Genomic DNA, 26,314 nt, shown 5'->3' with positions numbered 1-26,314 from the left:
TCGTTGGTTTCCATGAATTGTTTAAGTTCATCTTTGATCTCCTGGTTGATCCAAGCATTCTTAAGCAAGGTGGTCTTTAGCTTCCAGGTGTTTGAGTTCCTTCTGAACTTTTCCTTGTGCTTGACTTCCAGTTTTAAAGCATTGTGATCTGAGAATATGCAGGGAATAATGTCAGTCTTTTGGTATCGGTTGAGTCCTGCTTTGGAACCCAGTATGTGGTCTATTCTGGAGAAGGTTCCATGTACACTTGAGAAGAATGAGTATTCTGTTGTTTTAGGGTGGAATGTTTGGTATAAGTCTATGAGGTCCATGTGGTCCAAAGTTTCATTCAATGCTCTTATTTCTTTTTTAATTTTCTGCTTCGATGATCTGTCTATGTCTGAGAGAGGCGTATTAAAATCTCCTACTATTTTTGTATTCATATCAATATGACTCTTTATCTTGATTTATAGTTATCTTATGTAATTGGGTGCTCCCATATTGGGGCCATAGATATTTATAATTGTTAGATCATCTTGGTGGATAGCCCCTTTATGAATTATGTACTGTCCTTCTGTTTCTCTGACTACAGTCTTTAGTTTAAAATCTAATTTATCTGATATGAGAATCGCTACCCCAGCCTTCTTTTGAGGCCCATTGGCATGAAAGATGCTTCTCCATCCCTTCACTTTCAGTCTGGGTGTATCCTTAGGTTCAAAATGGGACTCTTATAGACAACATATGGATGGGTCCTGTAGTTTTATCCAATCTGCAACTCTTTGTCATTTTATGGGTGCATTTAGGCCATTCACAATGAGAGTGATTATTGAGAGATAGTTTTTTTTTTTAATTTTATTTTTTTATTTAGTTTTTCAGCGTAACAGTATTCATTCTTTTTGCACAACACCCAGTGCTCCATGCAAAACGTGCCCTCCCCGTTACCCACCACATGTTCCCCCAACCTCCCACCCCTGACCCTTCAAAACCCTCAGGTTGTTTTTCAGAGTCCATAGTCTCTTATGGTTCGCCTCCCCTCCCCAATGTCCATAGCCCGCTCCCCCTCTCCCAATCCCACCTCCCCCCAGCAACCCCCAGTTTGTTTTGTGAGATTAAGAGTCATTTATGGTTTGTCTCCCTCCCAATCCCATCTTGTTTCATTTATTCTTCTCCTTTCCCCCTGAGAGATAGTTTTTTATTGACATCAATTACCTTTGAAGTCTTTCAGTCTGTAGACTGTTTATATATTTCTGTTAAATGATATTCTTAGGATTTTTTCTCTTTTATAGGACCCCCTTAATATTTCTTTCAGTGTCAGCTTGGTGGTTGCATAGTCTTTTAAGCCTTGCCGGTCTTGGAAACTCTTTATCTCTCCATCCATTTTGAGTGTCAGTCTTGCTGGATTGAGTATTCTTGATTGCATGTTCTTCTCATTTAGTACTCTGAATATATTTTGCCAGCCCTTCCTGGCTTGCCAGGTCTCTGTAGATAGGTCTGACGTTATTCTAATGGGCTTTCCTCTGTATGTAAGGAGCTTCTTTGTCCTAGCTGCTTTTAAGAGGGTCTGTCTTGAAACATACTTCCTCATTTTAAGTATAAGGTGTTGCGGGGACTTTCGTGAATCTAAATTCTTGGGAGGAAATCTCTCTGTCTCTAGTACATGAACATTGTTTCCATTCATGAGATTGGGAAAATTTTCATAGACAACTTCTTCCACTATATCTTCTAGAGTTCTTTCTTTTTCCTCCCCTTCAGGGATTCCATTAATTCTGACGTTGGAACGTTTCATGGCATCGTTTATTTCCCTGATTCTGTTTTCGTGGCTTCTGAGCTGTTTGTTCCAGGCTTCCTCCTGATCCTTTCTCTCTATCTGTTTGTCCTCCAGATCACTAATTCTATCTTCTGTCTCAGTTGCCCTAGCTTTTAGAGAATTTAGATTAGATTGGAACTCATTGAGAGCATTTTGAACATCATCCCTAGAGGCTTTCAGTTCTGCTCTAACATTGTGAACATCATCCCTGGTGGCTTTCATTTCTGCCCTAATCAATTCCGTTTGGTCATCCATGGCTTTCTCCAACGTAGCTATTACCTGGATAATTGTTAGTCTGATTTCCTTTTCTGACAAATTGTCTATGTCGATAGCCATTAGCTCTGTTGCAGAAGGCCCATCCTCTGCATTTTTCTTCTGTTGGGTATTCCTCCTCCTAGTCATTTTGGAAAGAGATGACTGAACCGATGCAGCTGGACTTATCGATTGTGGTGCAGTCAAGGTGCACCCTTGACCTCTTCTGTGCCATCACTCTTCCCCACCCAAATCTGAGATAAAAGAAAAGATAAAGAAATAGAAAAGAAGAAAGAAAAAAAAGGAAAAGAAAAAAGAAAAAAGAGAGAGAGAGAGAGAGTCAGGAAGAAAAGGGAAGGTAAAAGAGAACGCTGAGCCCAAATGGGCCCCAAAGTAAGATTTATGAAGTATGCAAACAAAAACAGACAAACAAAAAGACTGATAAAAGTATATGACAAGACATGGAATGGGAGAAGATATTTGCAAATGACAGTACAGACAAAAGGTTGATATCCAGGATCTATAAAGAACTCCACAAACTCAACACACACAAGACAGATAATCATATCAAAAAATGGGCAGAAGACATGAACAGACACTTCTCCAATGAAGACATACAAATGGCTATCAGACACATGAAAAAATGTTCATCATCTCTAGACATCAGGGAGATTCCCAAATTAAAACCACATTGAGACACCACCCGACACCAGTTAGAATGGCCAAAATGAGCAAGACAGGAAACAACGTGTGTTGGAGAGGATGTGGAGAAAGGGGAACCCTCTTACACTGTTGGTGGGAATGCAAGTTAGTGCAGCCACTTTGGAGAACAGTGTGGAGATTCCTGAAGAAATTAAGAGTAGAGCTTCCCTATGACCCTCAATTGCACTACTGGGTATTTACCCCAAAGATACAGATGTAGTGAAAAGAAGGGCCGTCTGTACCCCCAATGTTTATTGCAGCAATGGCTACAGTCGCCAAACTGTGGAAAGAACCAAGATGCCCTTCAACGGATGAATGGATAAGGAAGATGTGGTCCATATACACTATGGAGTATTATGCCTCCATCAGAAAGGATGAATACCCAACATTTGTAGTAACATGGATGGGACTGGAAGAAATTATGCTGAGCGAAATAAGTCAAGCAGAGATAGTCAAGTATCATATGGTCTCACTTATTTGTGGAGCATAACAAAGAACATGGAGGACATGGGGAGATGGAGAGGAGAGGGAGTTGAGGTAAACTGGAAGGGGAGATGAACCATGAGAGACTATGGACTCTGAAAAACAACCAGAGGGTTTTTAAGGGGCGGGAAGGTGGGAGGTTGAGGAACCAGGTGGTGGGTAAGAGGGAGGGCACGTACTGCATGGAGCACTGGGTTTGATGCCAAAACAATGAACACTGTTATGCTGTAAATAAACAAATAAAAAAAATTCAGAAAAAAAATGTATATGACAAGAGAAAAAATATATATATATAAGAAAAAAAAAAAAGGGAAGAACCTCATCAGAGAGAACCCCAAGTATAAGATTTATATAATATCAGGACAAACAGAAATTCACAGTAACACTGGCAGAAGGAAAAATTTGGAGAGTGGGTATAAATTCTCAGTGTGGGCAAGGAAGTTTATTTTGATTCTTCCTGGATGTATCTTGATGTTTTTGTTAAGGGACTCAACTTTCCTAAGTTACAGGGGGATTAGAAACTGGTTTGCCTATAGGGGTAGCATTGATTGGGGAAAGGGGATTACCTTGAAGTTTAACTCTATATGTATATTAGAAATTAAAAATTAAGAAAGAATAAACTAGACTAAACGAAGTTAAAATTAAAAAAGAATTTTTAAAAAGTAGAAAAGCAAAAAGAAAACACGGGTGTATGTATCAAAAAGTTCATGTTAGTAGGTTATTAAGGAATTTGATGTACTGGACATCTCAGTGTGGTGGTAAATAGGTTAAAAAATTATCTGTATGTATTTAAAAAAAAGAACCAGAATATTGGTAAAGAGTTAAAAATAAAAGTTGTATTTATGAATTAGTGGTGTTTTTTCTCTTGTAATCTTCTTTTTTTTTTCCTTCCTTCCTGGTTGGTTTTCTGGGGGAGGAGACTGCCACGTAGGTTTTCAGACAATGATGTTCCCTGAGTTAGGTCCTCCCGCTACCCTCAAGGGGATGGGCTCTGAGGAAACTGTTTTTTTTTTCAGGCTTTTTTTCTCTGGAGGTTTTTATGTTCTTTCATCTGTTTTCTCTCACCTTTACAGCTTTTGATGGTTTTTAGAGTTTTAGAGGAGAGCAAACTGCACCCAGACCTCCCTCTCAGAGAGAAGCCTCAGAATGCTCTGCAGAGCTGCTGGCAGAGTCGGTTCTGAGTCACGGTCCCTGGGGATGCAGTTGCTCCTCTTTGTACCCAATACCAGGGCAGCGACGGCTGTCTAGGCAGCTCCATACCGCCAGAGATGTTCCAAGCGGAGATTACACACTGAGATTTTCCCGCTGTCCCGGGCTGGGAATGTCTGGTTTTTCCGGATGGCAGAGCTCCAGGCTAGCGCCTATGAGCACCTCTCCCAAGGGAGGGTGTGGGACGTGCTTGTTTCATGATTGCCATCTGGCCAGACTCCCAGCCCCTCACGGGAGCCGGACCCCACTTGTTTTCGGGTGCGGGCGTGCTGGCGTTCAGGGCACTGGTGGCTCTGGGATGGAGACCTAATTTCTCTGCCGCACTCTCTCTGGCTCAGCACCAGGGGAAGCTGCCCTGGGTCCGGGGACTTAAGTCCCTGTCCCTAACCGCCCAGATTCCCACTGTTTCACCCCGTGATCCTTTGCTCTTTGTTTTTTGAGTGCTTTCACCCAGACTCCAAGTTAATGCTGGTCCCCAGACGCAGGGCACTCTCATATTGGGGTATTACTTTCTAATCGGTCACCTCTGGTGGCACCCTCCCCCTTTTGTTTATCTTCCAATATCAGTCCAATGTTCCCACTCTGCTTTACCTGCCACTGGCATCTTCTGCTCCTGTAGAGATCCAGACGTGTATAATACTGACCTCAGGCTGATTTCATGGGTGGTCGGAGTTCCCTGGTAGGTAATCAGCTCACTTTAGTGTACAGGTTAGAAAGGTGCCTCCTCCTACTTTCCCGCCATCTTGACTCTCCCTGTCCTAGAAGCATTTAATCTCTCCTTCTATTTTCAATGATAGCCTAGCTGGATAGAGTATTCTTGGCTGCATGTTTTTCTTGTTTAGTGCTCTGAATATATCATGCCAGCTCTTTCTGGCCTGCCAGGTCTCTGTGGATAAGTCTGCCGCCAATCTAATATTTTTACCATTGTATGTTACAGACTTCTTTTCTCGGGCTGCTTTCAGGATTTTCTCTTTGTCACTAAGACTTGTAAATTTTACTATTAGGTGACGGGGTGTGGGCCTATTCTTGTTGATTTTGAGGGGGTTCTCTGCAACTCCTGGATTTTGATGCTTGTTCCTGCTACCTGATGTAGTCTCAGCCTGCTACTTCTCCCCCATCTTGACTCAGCCTCCCATGATAACTTTTTAACTTGAACTTTTTTTATATATATAGAGCTGTGTTTCTTTTTCTTTTCTTTTTTTTTTTAAATATACGTATAGATTATAACCTTCAAGGTACTAATTTTTTCTTACTCAATACAATCCCTATATATAAACCAGTTTCAATTTCCCTGTATCTCTGGAAAGTTGAGTTCTTGAACAAAGATAACAAGATACACCCAGGAAGAACCGAAATAACTTACCTAGCCCTTAGAATGTTTATAACCACCTTCCCATCTTTCTCTTCTGTCAGTATTTCTGTATATTTGTTTCTGTGCTATAAAAATCTTATTTTAGGAGTACATTTTGGCTGATTTTTCTTTTTTTTTTCTTGTCTTTTACTTTTGTTGGTCTTTTTGTTTGTTCATTTTTGTTTACAGACCTTATAAATCTTACTTTTGGGGCTCATTTTGGCTGGGTTTTTCTCTCTCTCTTTTTTCTTTTTCTCTCTTTTTTTTTTCTCTTTTCTTTCTTTTTGCTGGTGACTTCCAATTCCTCCAAAACTTTCCAGGGTGTACCTTGCCTTGATTAGGTTTTATATGTTCAGGAATACATCCCCTCAACCACTTCTCACCAAAATGATTACAAGGAGGAACACCCAACACAGGAAAAATTCAGAGACCGTGATCTCTACCACAGAACTATTGGATATGGACATAAACAGTATGTCAGAAAGGGAATTTAAGGCAATAATTATCCAGGCAATGGCTCATTTGGAGAAGACCATTAGTGGCAATATAGACTCTCTAAGGGTAGAAGAGAGGGCTGATCTGTCAGTACTAAAAAATGCTGTCAGTGAGATCCAATCTAATCTGAAAACTCTAACAGCTAGAGTAACTGAGGCAAATGATAGAATTAGTTACCTAGAAGACAAACTGATAGAAAAGAAGAATGAAGAGTAGGTCTGGAACAAACAGCTTAGAAACCATGAAAACAGAATTAGGGAAATAAATGACACCATGAAACATTCCAGTGTCAGAATTATTGGGATCTCTGAGGGGGTGGAGAAAGAGAGATTAGAAAATATAGTTGAACAATTCTGGTTAAAAATTTCCCTAATCTGGAGAATGGAACAAGTGTTCATGTCCTAGAGGTAGGGAGGATACCACCAAGATCAAGGAATCTAGAATGACCTCCAAACACTTAATCGTGAAATTCATGAATCATAATTTCAGACAAGAGCTTTTAAGGGCAGCTAGGGGGAAGAGATTCCATAGGTACAGAGGAAAGACCATGAGAATAATGTCACACCTGTCCACAGAAACCTGGGAAGCCAGAAAAGCCTGGCAAGACATATGTAGGGCACTAAATGAGAAGAACATGCAGCCAAGAATACTTTTTCAAGCAAGGTTATCATTCAGAATGGATGGGGAGACAAGGAGTTTCCCAGACTGTCAAGATATAAAGGAGTGTGTAACTACCAATGTATTAAGGGTGGTTCTATAAAAGAAGAAAGAACCCCAAAGTGACATAGAACATAAATTTACAGGGACAATCTATAGAAACAAGGACTTCAGAGGCAACATGATGTCAATTAAACATATCTTTCAACAATTGTTCTCAATGCTCAGCCAAAATGCTCCCATAATACTGCACAGGACTGCAGACTGGATAAAACTACAGGACCCATCCATATGCTGTCTACAAGAGACCCATTTGGAACATAAGGATACATTCAAACTGAAAGTGAAGGGATTGGAGAACCACCTTTCGTGAAAATGGTTCACAAAAGAAAGCTGGGATAGTGATTCTCATATCATATAAATTAGATTATAGGCTAAAGGCTGTAGTCAGAGATACAGAAGGACACTGCATCATTCTTAAAAGGTCTACTCAAGAAGAAGATCTAACAATTGTAAATATTTATGCCGCAAATATGGGAACAGCCAACTACATAAGCCAACTGTTAATCAAAGAGTCATATTGATATGAATACATTAATTTTAGGGTATCTTCACACACCACTCTCAGTAATAGACAGATCATTGAAGCAGAAAATCAATAAAGAATTAAGAGCTTTGAATGACACATTGGACCAGATGGACCCCATAGATAATTATAAAACATTCCACCCTAAAAACTTCAGAATACTCATTCTTCTGAAGAGCACAAACTTTCTCCAAAATAGACTACATACTGGGTCACAACTCAGGGCTCAACTTATACCAAAATACTGAAATTATTCCCTGTATATACTCAGACTACAGTGCTTTGAAACTGGAACTGAACCACAAGAAAAAGTTTCTAAGGAATACAAACACTTGGAAGCTAAAGAGCATCCTGATCAAGAATGTTAGGATCAACCAGGAAATCAAAGAAGAACTTAAACAATTCATGCAAATCAATGAGAATGATGACACGTGTGTCCAAAAAAAGGCCATCCTAAGGGGGAAATACATAGCCATCCAAGCCCCACTCAAAAAAATACAAAAATCCTGAAAACACCAACTCCGTTTACACCTTAAAGAGCTGGAAAATCAACAACATATTAAGCCAACCCAACCTTTTACAAGGAAATAATCAAGATTAGAGCAGATATCAGTGAGTTTGAAACTAGAGATACAGTAGAACACAACAAAATGAGAAGCTGGTTGTTTGAAAGAATCAATGAGATTGATAAACCACTGGCCAAACGAATCTAACAGAAAAGAGAGAGGACCCAAATTATTAAAATTATGAATGAAAGGAGAGATACCATGACTTACACCAAGGAAATAGAAACAATCATCAGAAATTATTATCAACAGTTATACGCCAATAAGTTAAGCAACCTAGATGAAATGGGTGCATTCCTGGAGACCTACAAACTTCCAAGACTGAATCAGGAAGAAATTGAAAACCTGAATAGACCAATATCTAGTAACGAGATTGAAGCAGTGATCAAAAACCTCCCAAAAAACAAAAGCCCAGGAGCAGATGGATTCCCTGGGGAATTCTACAACACATTCAAGGAAGAAATAATACCTATTTTCCTGAAGCTGTTTCAAAAAAATAGAAACAGGATGAAAACTTTCAGACTCTTTCTATGAAGCCAGAATTACCCTGACTCCCAAACCAGGCAAAGACCCCACCAAAAAGGGAGAATTTCAGACCAATATCCCTGATGAATATAGATGAGTTTCTCAAGATCCTAGGTAATAGGATCCAACAGTACATTAAAAAGATTATTTACCATGACCAGGTGGTTTTATGCCTGGGATTCAAGGGTGTTTTAACATTCTCAAATCAATCAATGTGATAGAACAAATCAATAAGAGAAGAGAGAAAGCCACATGGTCCTCTCAATTGATGCAGAAAATGCATTTGACAAGATACAGCATCTGTTCCTGATTAAAACAATCCAAATGGAATGTGCATATCCTCTGCCAAATAAGAGTTTTACATACATTATATTCATTTATTCATATGTTCATTTATTTTTCTTGATAGATTGTTTACAAAGGCATTTGCAATGCAATGAGAAGTGTTGAATTCTGAGATTATAAATTTCACCCCTGAGCTAATACTTATTAGGTATATGATTCTGGGTTAATGACTTACATCTATGGGCCTCTGCTTCTTCACCTAGAAAAATGGAGATGTTGATACTTGCAGGGTTGGTATGGAGATCAAATTTTAGAAAAAAGTGTGAAAAGTTATTTGGAAAGTATAACATGCTTGAGATTTCAGATCACCACAGAAATGGGTGTGGGAATTTAGAGTCCTCTGTCTTCAGATAGGAAGAAGTGGCCCCTGCTTTTTAAAAGTTTATGTTATGACACCCACTTTTATGAAAGACCTACATTAGTACCCGATTTTGCTAAACAAAAGAAATTTGAAGAGGATTTTCAATTTTACCAAAAAAAAGATGAAAAACAAAAATAGTGTTCAGCATTTGTTTCGCAGAGAGCCATTAGAGAGGTAGCATGCACCTTTTGGAGCAGGAGTGTTGCCACCAAGTTCTTCCCCTGGAAACTATATTCAATATCCCAGCATCAAGCTGCCATAGCTTTGATTATGTCTGTGCTTCATCCTGATTTATTTTGTGCATCCATTAGCAACTTATGTCCTATGGTATCAGAAAAGTTTAAGATTATTGTTTGGACCTGGGAATGTTCAGAATATTTTCTCTATAAATTAATGGTAATTTCTTCCTTGATTTATGTCATTCCAGCTTATGAAAGTTTTCATAGGAATGTTAAATATTCAGATATCAGGAGAAGCCTGTACTTAGAAATGGGGTGCATAATCTGAGCTCCTGTATGTTTGACAGTAGAGTTTGAAAATTTGGGGTTTAAAGTGCCATGTACAGCAGAGGCTTTAAATGATATTGAAGTGGCTAGGTGTGAGAGTGGGGGTAAGAATAAAGTGCTGACTCTTATAGAAAGGGTAGAGGCTATTCTTAGGAATAGCAGCAAGCAGCCTCATTCTTGTGGCCTAAAAGGAAACTAGTCACTTCATAATAATATTGCACTGAGTGCTTTAGAGTTTATAAAAAGTTTTGCATTTCATTCATTCATCAAATATTTATTGAGTGCCTACTATGTATGTACTGTGAACAAGTAAATTACAATACAACATAGTAAGCGGCATTAGAGAGTATATTCATTATTCATTCAAATATTTACTTAGTGCCCACTATGTTTCAGACACTGTTCTAGGTATGGGCAACATAAGAGTTAACAAAATATAGAAATGCCCATGCTATCATGGAGATTCTTGTCCAGTGCAGGAGAGAGTAAATATATAAAATTAAGTAAAATGCATGGTGCATGAGATGATAATAAGGACCAAGGAAAAAATAATTAAGCATACAGTGAGCCACGAAATGCTGGAGTGAAGTAGGGATCTTTATAATTTTTTTTATTTGTTTATTTACAGCATAACAGTGTTCATTGTTTTGGCATCACACCCAGTGCTCCATGCAGTATGTGCCCTCCCTATTACCCACCACCTGGTTCCTCAACCTCCCACGCACCCCCGCCCCTTCAAAACCCTCTGGTTGTTTTTCAGAGTCCATAGTCTCTCATGGTTCATCTCCCCTTCCAGTTTCCCTCAACTCCCTCTCCTCTCCATCTCCCCATGTCCTCCATGTTCTTTGTTATGCTCCACAAATAAGTGAGACCATATGATACTTGACTCTCTCTGCTTGACTTATTTCGCTCAGCATAATCTCTTCCAGTCCCGTCCATGTTGCTACAAAAGTTGGGTATTCATCCTTTCTGATGGAGGCATAATACTCCATTGTGTATATGTACCACATCTTCCTTATCCATTCATCCGTTGAAGGGCACCTTGGTTCTTTTCACAGTTTGGCGACCGCAGCCATTGCTGCAATAAACATTGGGGGTACAGACGGCCCTTCATTTCACTACATCTGTATCTTTGGGGTAAATACCCAGTAGTGCAATTGCGGGGTCATAGGGAAGCTCTACTCTTAATTTCTTCAGGAATCTCCACACTGTTCTCCAAAGTGGCTGCACTAACTTGCATTCCCACCAACAGTGTAAGAGGGTTCCCCTTTCTCCACATCCTCTCCAACACACGTTGTTTCCTGTCTTGCTAATTTTGGCCATTCTAACTGGTGTCAGGTGGTATCTCAATGCTGTTTTAATTTGAATCTCCCTGATGGCTAGTGATAATGAACATTTTTCATGTGTCTGACAGCCATTTGTATGTCTTCATTGGAGAAGTGTCTGTTCATATCTTCTGCCCATTTTTTGATATGATTATCTGTTTTGTGTGTGTTGAGTTTGAGGAGTTCTTTATAGATCCTGGATATCAACCTTTTGTCTGTACTGTCATTTGCAAATATCTTCTACCATTCCGTGGGTTGCCTTTTTGTTTTGTTGACTGTTTCCTTTGCTGTGCAGAAGCTTTTTATCTTGATGAAGTCCCAAAAGTTCATTTTTGCTTTTGTTTCCTTGGCCTTTGGAGACATATCTTTTTTTTTTAATTTAATTTTTTTATTTGTTTATTTACAGCACAACAGTGTTCATTGTTTTGGCATCACACCCAGTGCTCCATGCAGTATGTGCCCTCCCTATTACCCACCACCTGGTTCCTCAACCTCCCACACCCAGCCCCTTCAAAACCCTGTGGTTGTTTTTCAGAGTCCATAGTCTCTCATGGTTCATCTCCCCTTCCAGTTTCCCTCAACTCCCTCTCCTCTCCATCTCCCCATGTCCTCCATGTTCTTTGTTATGCTCCACAAATAAGTGAGACCATATGATACTTGACTCTCTCTGCTTGACTTATTTCGCTCAGCATAATCTCTCCCAGTCCCGTCCATGTTGCTACAAAAGTTGGGTATTCATCCTTTCTGATGGAGGCATAATACTCCATTGTGTATATGGACCACATCTTCCTTATCCATTCATCCGTTGAAGGGCACCTTGGTTCTTTTCACAGTTTGGCGACCGCAGCCATTGCTGCAATAAACATTGGGGGTACAGATGGCCCTTCTTTTCACTACATCTGTATCTTTGGGGTAAATACCAAGCAGTGTAATTGCAGGGTCATAGGGAAGCTCTATTCTTAATTTTTTGAGGAATCTCCACACTGTTCTCCAAAGTGGCTGCACTAACTTGCATTCCCACCAACAGTGTAAGAGGGTTCCCCTTTCTCCACATCCTCTCCAACACACGTTGTTTCCTGTCTTGCTAATTTTGGCCATTCTAACTGGTGTCAGGTGGTATCTCAATGTGGTTTTAATTTGAATCTCCCTGATGGCTAGTGATGATGAACATTTTTTCATGTGTCTGATAGCCATTTGTATGTCTTCGTTGGAGAAGTGTCTGTTCATATCTTCTGCCCATTTTTTGATATGATTATCTGTTTTGTGTGTGTTGAGTTTCAGAAGTTCTTTATAGATCCTGGATATCAACCTTTTGTCTGTACTGTCATTTGCAAATATCTTCTCCCATTCCGTGGGTTGCCTCTCTGTTTTATTGACTGTTTCCTTTGCTGTGCAGAAGCTTTTTATCTTGATGAAGTCCCAAAAGTTCATTTTTGCTTTTGTAAGAAACTCATTTTAGACTCAAAGTCACCTCCAAATTTTAAGTGAGGGGTGGAAAAAAATTTACCACGCTAATGGACATCAAAAGAAAGCTGGGTGGCAATCCTTGTAATAGCTCAATTAGATTTTAAACTGAAGAGTATAATAAGAGATGAGGAAAGACTCTATATCACACTTAAAGCATCTGTCAGACAAGAAGATCTAACAATTTTAAACATCTATGCCCCTAACATGGGAGCAGCCATTTATATAAACTAATTAAAAAATTCAAAAAAACACATCGACAATAATACAATAATAGTAGTGGACGTTAACACCTTCCTCACTGAAATGGACAGGTTATGTAAGCAAAAGATCAACAAGGAAATAAAGGCCTTAAATGACATACTAGACCAGATGGACATCACAGAAATATTCAGAACATTCCATGCCAAAGCAACAGAATACACATTCTTCTCTAGGGTACATGGAACATTCCCCAGAATAGATCACATTCTGGGTCACAAATCAGGTCTCAACCAGTACCAAAAGACTGGGATCATTCCCTGCATATTTTCAGACCACAATGCTTTGAGCTTAGATTACAACCACAAAAGGAAAGTTAGAAAGGACTTAAATACATGGAGGCTAAAGACCATCTTACTAAAGAATGAATGGGTCAACCAGGAAATTAAATAAGAATTTTTTTTAAAAATCATGGAAACAAATGAAAATGAAAACACAACTGTTCAAAATATTTTGGACACAGCAAAGGCAGTTCTAAGAAGAAAGTGCATAGATATACAAGCCTTTCTCAAGAAATAAGAAAGGCCTAAAGTACACAACCTAACCCTACACCTAAAGGAGCTGGAGAAAGAACAAGAAAGAAACCCTAAACCTAGCAGGAGAAGAGAAATCATAAAAATCAGAGCAGAAATCAATGAAATAGAAACAAAAAAAAAATAGAACAAATAAGAGAATTTAGGACATGTTTCTTTGCAAGAATTAATAAGATTGATAAATCCCTGGTCAGACTTATAAAAAAGAAAAGAAAAAGGACCCAAATAAATAAAATCATGAATGAAAGAGGAGAGATCACAACCAACACCGAAGAAATACAAACAATTACAAGAACATATTATGAGGAACTATACACCAGCAAATTTGACAATCTGGAAGAAATGGATGCATTCCTAGAGAGATATAAACTACCAAAACTGAATCAGGAAGAAAGAGAAAACCTGAACAGACCCATAACCAGTAAGAAGATTGAAGCAGGCATCAAAAATCTCTAAACAAACAAGAGCCCAGTGCCAGATGGCTTCCCAGGGGAATTCTACCAAATCTTTAAAATGAATTAATACCTATACTCTTGAAAGTGTTCCAAAAAATAGAAATGGAAGGAAAATTTCCAAACTCATATTATGAGGCCAGCATTACCTTGATCCCAAAACCAGACAAAGACCACATCAAAAAGAAGAATTATAGACCAATGTCCCTGATGAACACGGATGCAAAAATTCTCACCAAAATACTAGACAAAAAATTAATTTAAATTTTTAAATATATGTAGATAAGCTTCAAAATACATGAAGCTGATAAAGGAATAATGGTTGTAAAATAGTGACTTATGAACCATTTATTTCTGACCAATGGTTAAATCCATTTTAGTAAATTAGTCCTCAGAATGTGTCTTCTACTGTATGGTGACTAACATAACATAATAAGAATAAAATTTTAAAAAATACTAACCAAGGGGATCCTTTTAAGTACATTAAAAGGATTATTCACCACTACCAGGCTATATTTATTCCTGGTCTGCAAGGTTGGTTCAACATCCGCAAATCAATCAATGTGATACAATACATTAATAAAAGAAATAACAAGAAACATATGACACTCTAAATACATGCTGAAAAAGCATTTGACCAAGTACAGCGTCCTTTCTCAATCAAAACTCTTCACAGTGTAGGGATAGAGGTTATATATCTCAATATCATAAAAGCCATCTATGAAAAGCCCCAGCAAATATTACTCTCAATGGGGGAAAACAGATAGCTTTTCCCCTAAGGTCAGGAATAAAGCAGGGATGTCCACTATCACCACTGTTATTTAATACAGTACTGGAAGTTCTAGCCTCAGCAATCAGACAACAAAAAGAAGTAAAAGGCATCCTAATTACAAAGAAGAAGTCAAATTCTCACTCTTTGCAGATGATATGATACTTTATGTGGAAGACACAAAAGACTCCACTCTAAAACTGATAGAACTCATACAAAAATTCAGTAAAGTGTCAGGATACAAAATCAATGCACAGAAATCTGTTGTGTTTCTATATACCAACAGCAAGACAGAAGAAAGAGAAATTAATGGGTCAATCCCATTTACAATTGTACCCAAAACCATAAGATACCTAGGAATAACCTTAACTAAAGAGACAAAGAATCTGTACTCAGAGAACTACAGAGTAATCATGAAAGAAATTGAGGAAGTCACAAAGGAACGGAAAAGTGTTCCGTACTCATGGATTAGAGGAACAAATGTTGTGAAAATGTCTATGCTATCTTGAGAAATCTAAACATTTAATGCAATCTCTATCAAAATACCATCAACTTTTTCTAAAGAAATGGAAAAAATAATCCTAAAATTTATATGGAACCAAAGAAGACCCCGAATAGCCAGAGGAATGTTGAAAAAGAAAGCCAAAGTTGGTGGCATCACAATTTCAGACTTCAAGCTCTATGACAATGGTGTAATCATCAAGACAGTATGGTAATGGCATAAAAACAAAAGCATAGATCAATGGAACATAATAAAGAGCCCAGAAATGTCCTCTCAACTCAATGGTCAATGAATCTTCAACAAATCAAGAAATAAAGTCCAATGGAAAAAAAAGACAGTCTCTGCAAGTAATGGTGTTGGGAAAATTGGACAGCCACATGCAGAAAAATGAAATCGGACCATTTCTTTACACCACACACAACAATAGACTCCAAATGGATGAAGGGCCTCAATGTGAGACAGGAATCTCTCAAAATCCTTGAGGAAAACACAGGCAACAACCTCTTCTGCCTCAGCCACAACCTCTTCCTAGACACATCGCCAAAGGCAAGGGAAGCAAGGGCAAAAATGAATGATTGGGACTTCAAGATCAAAAGCTTTTGCACAGTAAAGGAAATAGTCAACAAAACCAAACTACAGCTGACAGATTAGGAGAAGATATTTGCAATGGACATATCAGATAAAGGGCTAGTATCCAAAATCTATAAAGAACTTATCAAACTCAACACCAGAAGAACAAATAATCCAATCAAGAAATGGGCAGAAGACATGAACAGACATTTCTCCAAAGAAGACATCCAAATGGCCCACAGACACATGAAAAATTGTTCAAAATCACTTGGCATCAACTCATGAGACACTGTGGACTCTGAGGAATTAACTGAGGGTTTTGGAGGGGAGGGGGAGGGAGGTTGGGTTAGCCTGGTGGTGGGTATTTTGGAGGGAATGCATTGCGTGGAATGCTGGATGTGGTGCATAAACAATGAATTCTGGAACACTGAAAGGAAATTAAAAAAACAAAAATTAGAAAAAAAATCACTCGGCATCAGGGAAATACAAATTAAAGCCACAGTGAGATACCACATCACAACCATCAGAAATGCTAAAATTAACGAGTCAGGAAGTGACAGGAGCTGGCGAGGATTCAGAGAAAGTGGAACACTCCTACATTGTTGGTGGGAATGCAAGCTGGTGCAACCACTCTGGAAAACAGTATGGAGGTTCCTCAAAAAGTTGAAAATAGAGCTACCCTATGACCCAGCAATCGTACTACTGACTAGTTACACTGAACATACAAATGTAATGATCTGAAGTAGCACAGGCACCCGAATGTTTACAGAAACAATGTCCATAGTAGCCAAACTATGGAAAGAACCTACATGCCCATCAACAGATCAATGGATAAAGAAGATGTGATATAAGACACTTCTCCAACGAAGACATACAAATGGCTATCAGACATATGAAAAAATGTTCATCATCACTAGCCATCAGGGAGATTCAAATTAAAACAGCATTGAGATACCACCTGACACCAGTTAGAATGGCCAAAATTAGCAAGACAGGAAACAACGTGTGTTGGAGAGGATGTGGAGAAAGGGGAACCCTCTTACACTGTTGGTGGGAATGCAAGTTAGTGCAGCCACTTTGGAGAACAGTGTGGAGACTCCTGAAGAAATTAAGAATAGAGCTTCCCTATGACCCTGCAATTGCACTGCTGGGTATTTACCCCAAAGATACTGATGTAGTGAAAAGAAGGGCCATCTGTACCCCAATGCTTATTGCAGCAATGGCTACGGTCGCCAAACTGTGGAAAGAACAAAAATGCCCTTTAACGGATGAATGGATAAGGAAGATGTGGTACATATACACAATGGAGTATTATGCCTCCATCAGAAAGGATGAATACCCAACTTTTGTAGCAACATGGACGGGACTGGAAGAGATTATGCTGAGCGAAATAAGTCAAGCAGAGAGAGTCAAGTATCATATGGTCTCACTTATTTGTGGAGCATAACAAAGAACATGGAGGACATGGGGAGATGGAGAGGAGAGGGAGTTGAGGGAAACTGGAAGGGGAGATGAACCATGAGAGACTATGGACTCTGAAAAACTACCTGAGGGTTTCGAAGGGGTGGGGGGTGGGAGGTTGAGGAACCAGGTGGTGGGTAATAGGGAGGGCACGTACTGCATGGACCACTGGGTGTGATGCCCAAACAATGAACACTGTTATGCTGTAGATAAACAAATTAAAAAAAAAAGAAAAAAAAAAGATATACAATGGAATACTATGCAGCCATCAGAAAAAAAGAAATCTTGCCATTACAGTGATGTGGATGGAACTAGAGTGTATCATGCTAGGCAAAATAAGTCAATCAGAGAAAGACAATGATATGATCTCACTGATATGAAGAATTTGAGAAAGAAGATAGAGGATCATAGGGGAAGGGAGGGAAAAATGAAGCAAGATGAAACCAGAGAGGGAGACAAACCATAAGAGACTTTTAATTTCAGGAAACAAACTGAGCGTTGCTGGAGGGGTGGGGATTGGGAGGGATAGGGTGGTTGAGTGATGGACATTAAGGAAGGTATGTGCTATGGTGAGTACTGTGAATTGTGTAAAACTGATGAATCACAGGCTTGTACCACTGAAACAAATAATACATTATATGTCAGTAAAAAAAATGAATGCCTACCATTTACATCAACATGGATGAAACTGGAGGGCCTTATGCTAAGTGAAATAAGTTAATCAGAGAAAGACAATTATCATATGATTTCACTCATATGTGGAATACAAGAAATAGAGCAGAGTATCATAAGGGAAGGGAGAAAAACTGAATGGGAAGAAATCAGAGAGGGAGTGAAAATATGAGAGACTCTTGACTCTGGGAAAAAAACTGCGGGTTGTGGATGGAGCTGTGGGTGGGAGATAAGGTTGACTGGGTGATGGATATTAAGAAGAGTATGTGATGTGAATGAGCACTTGGTGTTATATGCAACTAATGAATCATTGAACACTACACCAAAAACTAATGATGTAGTATATGTGGGCTAATTGGATTTAAGTTTTAAAAAAGACAAAATGCAAAGAGCATTTTTCAGAAAGCTAGAAAAAATCCTAACATTTATAAGGAAAAACAAAAGACTCAGAGTCACCAAAGCAACATTGGAAAAGAAAATCAAGGCTGGAGGAATCACAATTGAGACTTTAAGTTATATTGCAAAGCTGTAGTATTCAAGACAGTATGACACTGGGACAACAGTAAACACATAAATCAAGAGAAGAGAATAGAAATTCCAGAAATGAACCCGTAAGTGTGTGGTCAATTAATCCTTGACAAAAGAGAAGAGAATATTCGATGGGAAAAGACAGTCCCTTCAACAAGTGGTGTTGGGAAGATTTGACAGCAGCATGCAGAAAAATGAAACTGGACCACTTTCTTAAACACAAAAAATAAATTCAAAGTGGATGAAAGACCTAAATATGAGACAGGAAACTGTCCTAGAGTAGAACACAGGCAAGTAACCTCTTTGACATCAGCTGTAGGAAATTCTTACTACATATGTTTCCTAAGGCAAGGGAAACAAAAGCAAAAATAAACTACAGGGACATCAACAAAATAAAAAAAAAATTTCTGCACAATTAAGGAAACAATCAACAGCACTAAAGTCAACCTACAGAATGGGAGAAGATATTTACAAATAACATATCGGATAAGGGGCTAGTATTTAAACATGCAAAGAAGTTATAAGCCTCAACACCAAAAAAAAAGAGTAATCCAATGATAAATGAGCAGAAGACATGAGCACACATTTTTTTTCTAAAGGAGACAGAGGATTGTTTGTCCAGCACTTTGAAAAATGCCATTGGTATTTTGATAAGGATGGAGTTGAAAGTATAGATTGGTCTGGGCAGCACTGACTTTTTAACAATGTTTATTCTTCCAATCCATGACATCGGAATGTTTCTGTCTTTTTGTATCTTCTTCAATTTCTTTCATAAGTGTTCTGTAGTTTCTAGAGTAGAGATCCTTCACCTCTTTGGTTAGGTTTATTCCAAGGTATCTCATGGTTTTTGGTGCTATTATAAACCAAATCAATTCCCCAATTTCTCTTCCTACAGTTACATCGGTAGTATATAGGAAAGCAACTGATTGTTGTGCATTGAGTTTGTATCCTGTCAGATTACTGAACTGCTGTATGAGTTCTAGTAATTCAGGGGTGGAGTCCTTTGGGTTTTCCACATAAAATATCATGTCATCTGCAAATAGAGTTTGACTTCTTCTTTACCAAATTGGATAACTTTTATTTTTGTTGTCTGATTGTTGTTGCTAGGACTTCAATCCTAATATTTGTATGGAAAGAGAAAAGGCCCTGAATTGCCAAGGAAACATTGAAAAAGAAAAGGAAGGCTGGCAATATCATGTTGCCCGATGTCAAGCTATATTGCAGAGCTGTGATCACCAAGACAGCAAGGTACTGGCACAAACAAAAAGACACATAGAAAAATGGAACAGAATACAGAGCCCAGATATGGAGCCTCAACTCTATGGTTAACTAATCTTCGACAAAAAAAGAAAAAAAGTATCCAATGGAAAAAAGACAGTCTCTTCAATAAATGGTGCTGGGAAAACTGGACAGCTATATATGGAAGAATGAAACTCAACCATTTACTTACACCACATGCAAAGATACACTTGAAATGAATGAAAGACCTTAATGTGGGACAGGACTCCATCAAAATCCTAGAGAAAACATAGGCAGTAACCTTTTTGACATAGCCCACAGCAATTTCTTTCAAGATAGTCTCCAAAGGCAAGGGAAACAAAAGCAAAAATGAACTTTTGAGACTTCATCAAGATAAAAATTTCTGCACAGCAAAGGAAAAAGTCAACAAAACAAAGAGGCAACCCATGGAATGGGAGAAAGCATTTTCAAATGACACTATAGACAAAAGACTGATATCCAAGATCTGTAAAGAACCCCTCGAAGTCAAGACCCAAAAAATAGGTAATCAAGTCAAAAAATGGGCAGAAGACATGAACAGACACTTCTCCAAAGAAGACATACAAATGGCTAACAAACATATGAAAAAATGTTCAACATCATTAACCCGCAGGGGAATTCGAATCAAAACCATAATGAGATACCACCTTACACCAGTTAGAATGGCAAAAATTGACAAGTCAAGAAACAACAAATGTTGGAGTTGCTGTGGAGAAAGAGGAACCTCTTACATTGTTGGTGGGAATGCAAGTTGGTGCAGGCACTTTGGAAAACAGTGTGGAGTTTCCTCAAAAAGTTAAAAATAGAGTAACCTTATGATCCAGCAATTGCACTGCTGAGTATTTACCCCCAACGACACAGATTCAGTGAGAAGAAGGGCCACATACACCCCAATGTTCATAGCACCAATGTCCACAATAGCCAAACTGGAAAGAGCCAGGATGCCCTTCAAAAGATGAATGGATAAAGAAGATGTGGTCCACCTGTGCAGTGGAATATTACTCAGACATCAGAAAGGATAAAGATCCAACTTTTGCATCAACATGGGTGGAACTGGAGGAGATTTTGCTGAGTGAAATAAATCAAGAAGCGTAAGGCAGTTATCATATGGTTTCACTTATTTGCGGAACATAAGGAATAACATGGAGGACATTAGGAGAAGGAAGGGGAAAATTAAGATGGAGAAATAAGAAGGGGAGATGAACCATGAGAGACTATGGACTCTGGGAAACCAACTGAGGGTTTTGGAGGGGAAGGGGTGGGGGATGTGTTAGCCTGGAGATGGGTATTAAAGAGGGCACGTGTTGCATGGAGTACTGGGTGTTATACGCAGACAATGAATCAAAAACTAATGATGTATTGTATGATGACTAACATAGCATAAGAAAATAAAATAAAGAAGACATGTAGATGCCCAATGGACACATGAAAAGATGCTCATTATCACTTATCATCAGCGAATTGCAATTCAATACCAAAATGAACCAAGTTTGAAGTTTTTGAAGTTTATTTTTGTTAGTGCAGTCTTTTGTAACACATCCAGAGTCTATTTATTCCCATCTGACTTGTGTTTTAATGAGATTACTCTGGTTGCTACACTGAGAACAGACTCCAGAGGAGCAAAGGAAGGAGCAAGAAGACCAGTCAGAGGATTACTACAATGATTCCTGTAGGAGATAATGGTGGCACAGTATAATAAGGTGGCAGTGAAGATTGAAATAGTCAGATTCTGGATATGTTTTCAAAGTAAAGCAACAGAACTTGATGATGGATTGAATGTGGGATGTGAGAGAAAGAGAATATCCAATGACAATAGTAGTGTGCCAGGCCTAAGAAAAAGGAAGGAGTTTCCATTTGATGAAATGGTCAAGATAGCAGAAGAAAGTTTGCAATGAGGAGAGAGCAGAAGTTGTAGATGAGGGGATCAGTTTTGAGCCTGTTTTTTGTGATGCCCATTAGATATCTGAGCTGCAATGTTAATGTTAACTATTCTGTTGGTTAAATGAGTCTGATACATGAGTCTGGCACTGGGGAGAAAGATCTGGATTAGTGATACCAATTTGGGAGTTTCCAGAATATACCTGGTGTTAAAGCCACAAGAATGGATGTGATCACCAAGGATGTGAATGTAGATAGAAAAAACCACATGGTTAGTGTGTGGCAGGATTGGAATCAGTGGTGTGCTGGTAAACCAGCAGTCAGTTCTCTGAAGGAAAACAAGCCCTAATTTGTAGCAGTTGCCAATTTCTATGATGTGAATTCTCCAAATCTGGCCGATTTTAACCTACCAAGGTGATGTCACTTAAACTAGTCACCAAATTCCTGAAAGTTTAGCAATTAGCTCTCATCAGGTGATACAGTTAAGCTTGGCTGGCGTAGAATCTGGATCCCAATAAGGGGCCCTTCCATTGAGCTTCAATCTTCTTGATGCCTGTGCAAGTTGAAGAAATGCTCAAAAGGAGGTTAAGGGTATTATTTTCTTCTTGAGTCCTTTTGGGATAGCCCTACTCTAATTACTAAAAGGATGTGGAATATTCCCCCCTCAAGAAACACTTCCTGTCTACAAATATCTCCAGTATCCTGTGATTTCCCCCAATGACTTGTTTAATAAAGGCATTCTCTTCCAAAGACCCCTGGCAAGATGCCACGCTCATCCTAGTAGAGATGGCATATTAACCCATTAGCCTTAATTAATATGATTTAGCTTATAAATAATCTACAACATGAGATTATAATTAATATGACTTAGCAAAAGAAACTCTGTTGAGCAGAGGTTTCCAAAGGAGTGAGATCCAGGAACAACAAATTTGAATTGGATGTCAAGGCATGTCAAGGTGATTGCATCCACATCTATGTGATTTCATTATTCCTTCTTTACATAATGGCACCACTATTTCCTCAGATGGTTAAGGTAGACACTTAGTAATCATCTTTAACATTTCCTTCTGTAAGCTATCCTCACATATAGACAGTCACCAAGTCCCATTAATTACAATTCCCAAATACCTCTCAAGTCTGTTCACTTTTTCTCCATTGCTACTGGTGCTACTCTAATCCAAGCCACTTTTATCTTTTATCTGTAAAATTTAGTCTTCCAGCTAGTTTTCCTTTCTTCAAGCTACCCACCTCTCCAGTTCATCTCCACAAAACAGCTAGGATGATGTCTTTTAAGTGCAAATCTCTTGGCACTGCCCTGCTAAAAACACTTCCTTGGCTTCCACTTGCCCTTAGGGTAAAAATTTAAAAACCTCACCATAGCCTACAAGCCCTTTCAAGGTCAGGTACTACCTTCCTCTTTAACTTCCCTTTATGCTATACTCCTGTCCTCCCCACGACAGCCATAACCAAATGTATATGGGTCTTTCACACCTTGGGGACTTGACCACATGTTTCCTTCTGCCTGGACCCCCTCCTTATCTCCTCCTTATCTCACTTTCTCACGTCTGTTATCACTCTGTCTCCCAAAAATGCCCTCTCTTCTTTCAGATCTCATCTGAAAAGTTATTTTATTTAGGAAGCCCTCAAGAATACAAATGTCAATATTAGGTTACCCAGTATATGCACCCAAGCACCCTGGACTTGTCCTTCAAATATTCATAGAACATTTTATTGTTTACCTTCCCTATCAGTCTATTAGCATCAAAGGAATTAGAATCAGTTTGTCTTGATCTATGCTTTATTTCTATATCACATAATAGATCAATAAATATTTCTTGAATGAATAAATTAATACCATACAGGACCCCTTAATTCATTTTATCCTAAACTGAGAATTAACTTACTATTTTTAGTTCTGCCACCGTACCTGCTTTCTCTTATAGTACTCTGCACTTTAGTTTAGAGCATAACTGGCTTATTTAGATTCTATTGAAAGCAGAGCTTGAGACAAGTATTTAGGAACAGTAATGTATTTAAGAGGTAATACTGGGAAGCATAAGTGAGGGACCAGAAAGAGACTGAAGGGCACTACATCAAAAACTAAGGGTGTACTGTATGGCGACTAACATAACGTAATGAAAAAAACTCATTTATTACCTCACAGTTCATTCTGTAGGTCAGCAGTCTGGGCAAGTTTAGCTGGGTTCACTGCTTAGCACCTTACACGGCTGAAATCAAGATGTTGGCCAGACAAAAACAGACACATAGAGCAGTGGAACAGAGAAGAGAGCCCAGATATGGACCCTCAACTTGATGGTCAAATAATCTTCAACAAAGCAGGAAAAAATATACAGTGGAAAAAAGACCATTCTCTGCAATAAATGGTGCTGGGAAAATTGGACAGCTATGAGTAGAAGAATGAAACGCCACCATTCTCTTACACCATACACAAAGATAAACTCAAAATGGATAAAAGATCTCAACGTGAAGCAGGAATCCATCAGAATCCTAGAGAAGAACATAGGCAGTAACCACTTTGACATCAGCCACAACAGCTTCTTTCAAGTCACATCTCCAAAGGCAAAGGAAACAAAAGAGAAAATGAACTTTTGGGACTTCATCAAGATCAGAGGTTTGTGCACAGCAGAGGAAACAGTCAACAAAACAAAGAGGCAACTCACAGAATGGGAGAAGATATTCGCAAATGACAGTACAGTCAAAGGGCTGATATCCAAGATCTATAAAGAACTCCTAAAACTCAACGCACACAAAAGTGATAATCACATCAAAAAATGGGCAGAAGACATGAACAGACACTTCTCCAAAGAAAACATACAAGGCTAACAGACACATGAAAAAAAGATGCCCTTCAATAGATGAATGGATAAAAAAGGTACAGTCCAGAAGCTTTTGATCTTGATGAAGTCCCAAAAGTTCATTTTCACTTTTGTTTCCTTGGCCTTTGGAGACATATCTTGAAAGAAGTTGCTGTGGCTGATATCGAAGAGGTTACTGCCTATGTTCTCCTCTAGGATTCTGATAGATTCCTGTCTCACGTTGAGGTCTTTTATCCATTTCGAGTTTATCTTTGTGTACGGTGTAAGAGAATGGTCAAGTTTCATTCTTCTACATATCGCTGTCCAGTTTTCCCAGCACCATTTATTGAAGAGACTTTTTTCCATTGAATATTTTTTTCCTGTCGTGTCGAAGATTATTTCACCATAGAGTTGAGGGTCCATATCTGGGCTCTCCACTCTGTTCCACTGGTCTATGTGTCTGTTTTTATGCCAGTACCACGCTGTCTTGGTGATCACAGCTTTGTAGTAAAGCTTGAAATCGGGTAACATGATGCTGCCAGTTTTGTTTTTGTGTTTCAACATTTCCTTAGCAATTCGGGGTCTCTTCTGATTCCATACAAATTTTAGGATTATTTGCTCCAGCTCTTTGAAAAATACTGGTGGAATTTTGATCCGAATGGCATTAAAAGTATAGATTGCTCTAGGCAGTATAGACATTTTAACAATGTTTATTCTTCCAATCCAAGAGCATGGAACGGTCTTCCATCTTTTTGTGTCTTCTTCAGTTTCTTTCATGAGTGTTCTGTAGTTCCTCGAGTACAGGTCCTTTACCTCTTTGGTTAGGTTTATTCCCAGGTATCTTATGGTTCTTGGTGCTATAGTAAATGGAATCGATTCTCTAATTTCCCTTTCTGTATTTTCATTGTTAGTGTATAAGAAAGCCACTGATTTCTGTACATTGACTTTGTATCCTGCCACGTTACTGAATTGCTGTATGAGTTCTAGTAGTTTGGGGGTGGAGTCTTTGGCAATGGCTACAGTCGCCAAACTGTGGAAAGAACCAAGATGCCCGGGGCACCTGGGTGGCTCAGTGGGTTAAAGCCTCTGCCTTCAGCTCAGGTCATGGTCCCAGGGTCCTGGGATCGAGCCCCACATCGGGCTTTCTGCTCAGTGGGGAAGCCTGCATCCTCCTCTCTCTCTCTCCGCCTACCTCTCCGGCTACTTGTAATCTCGTAATCTCTGTCTGTCAAATAAATTTTAAAAAAAATCTTTAAAAAAAAAAAAAGAACCAAGATGCCCTTCAATGAATGAATGGATAAGGAAGATGTGGTCCATATACACAATGGAGTATTATGCCTCCATCAGAAAGGATGAATACCCAACTTTTGTAGCAACATGGACGGGACTGGAAGAGATTATGCTGAGCGAAATAAGTCAAGCAGAGAGAGTCAAGTATCATATGGTCTCACTTATTTGTGGAGCATAACAAAGAACATGGAGGACATGGGGAGATGGAGAGGAGAGGGAGTTGAGGGAAACTGGAAGGGGAGATGAACCATGAGAGACTATGGACTCTGAAAAACAACCAGAGGGCTTTGAAGGGGCGGGGGTTGGGAGGTTGAGGAACCAGGTGGTGGGTAATAGGGAGGGCACGTACTGCATGGAGCACTGGGTGTGATGCCAAAACAATGAACACTGTTATGCTGTAAATAAACAAAAAAAATAAAATTAAAAAAAGAAGGTACAGTCCATATGTACTATGAAGTATTATGCCTCCATCAGAAAGGATGAATACCCAACTTTTATATTAACATGGACGGGACTGGAAGAGATTATGCTGAGTGAAATAAGTTAAGCAGATAGAGTCAATTATCGTATGGTTTCACTTACTTATGGAGCATAAGGAATAACATGGAGGACATGGGGATATGGAGTGAAGGGAGTTGGGGGAATTTGGAGGGGGAGACGAACCATAAGAGTCTGGACTCTGAGAAAGAAA

This window comes from Meles meles, chromosome X (genome assembly GCF_922984935.1).
Source record: "Meles meles chromosome X, mMelMel3.1 paternal haplotype, whole genome shotgun sequence".
In the NCBI taxonomy this organism is placed as follows: domain Eukaryota; kingdom Metazoa; phylum Chordata; class Mammalia; order Carnivora; family Mustelidae; genus Meles; species Meles meles.
The sequence above is the reverse complement of the archived record's forward strand: the minus strand, read 5'-3'. Positions refer to the sequence as shown.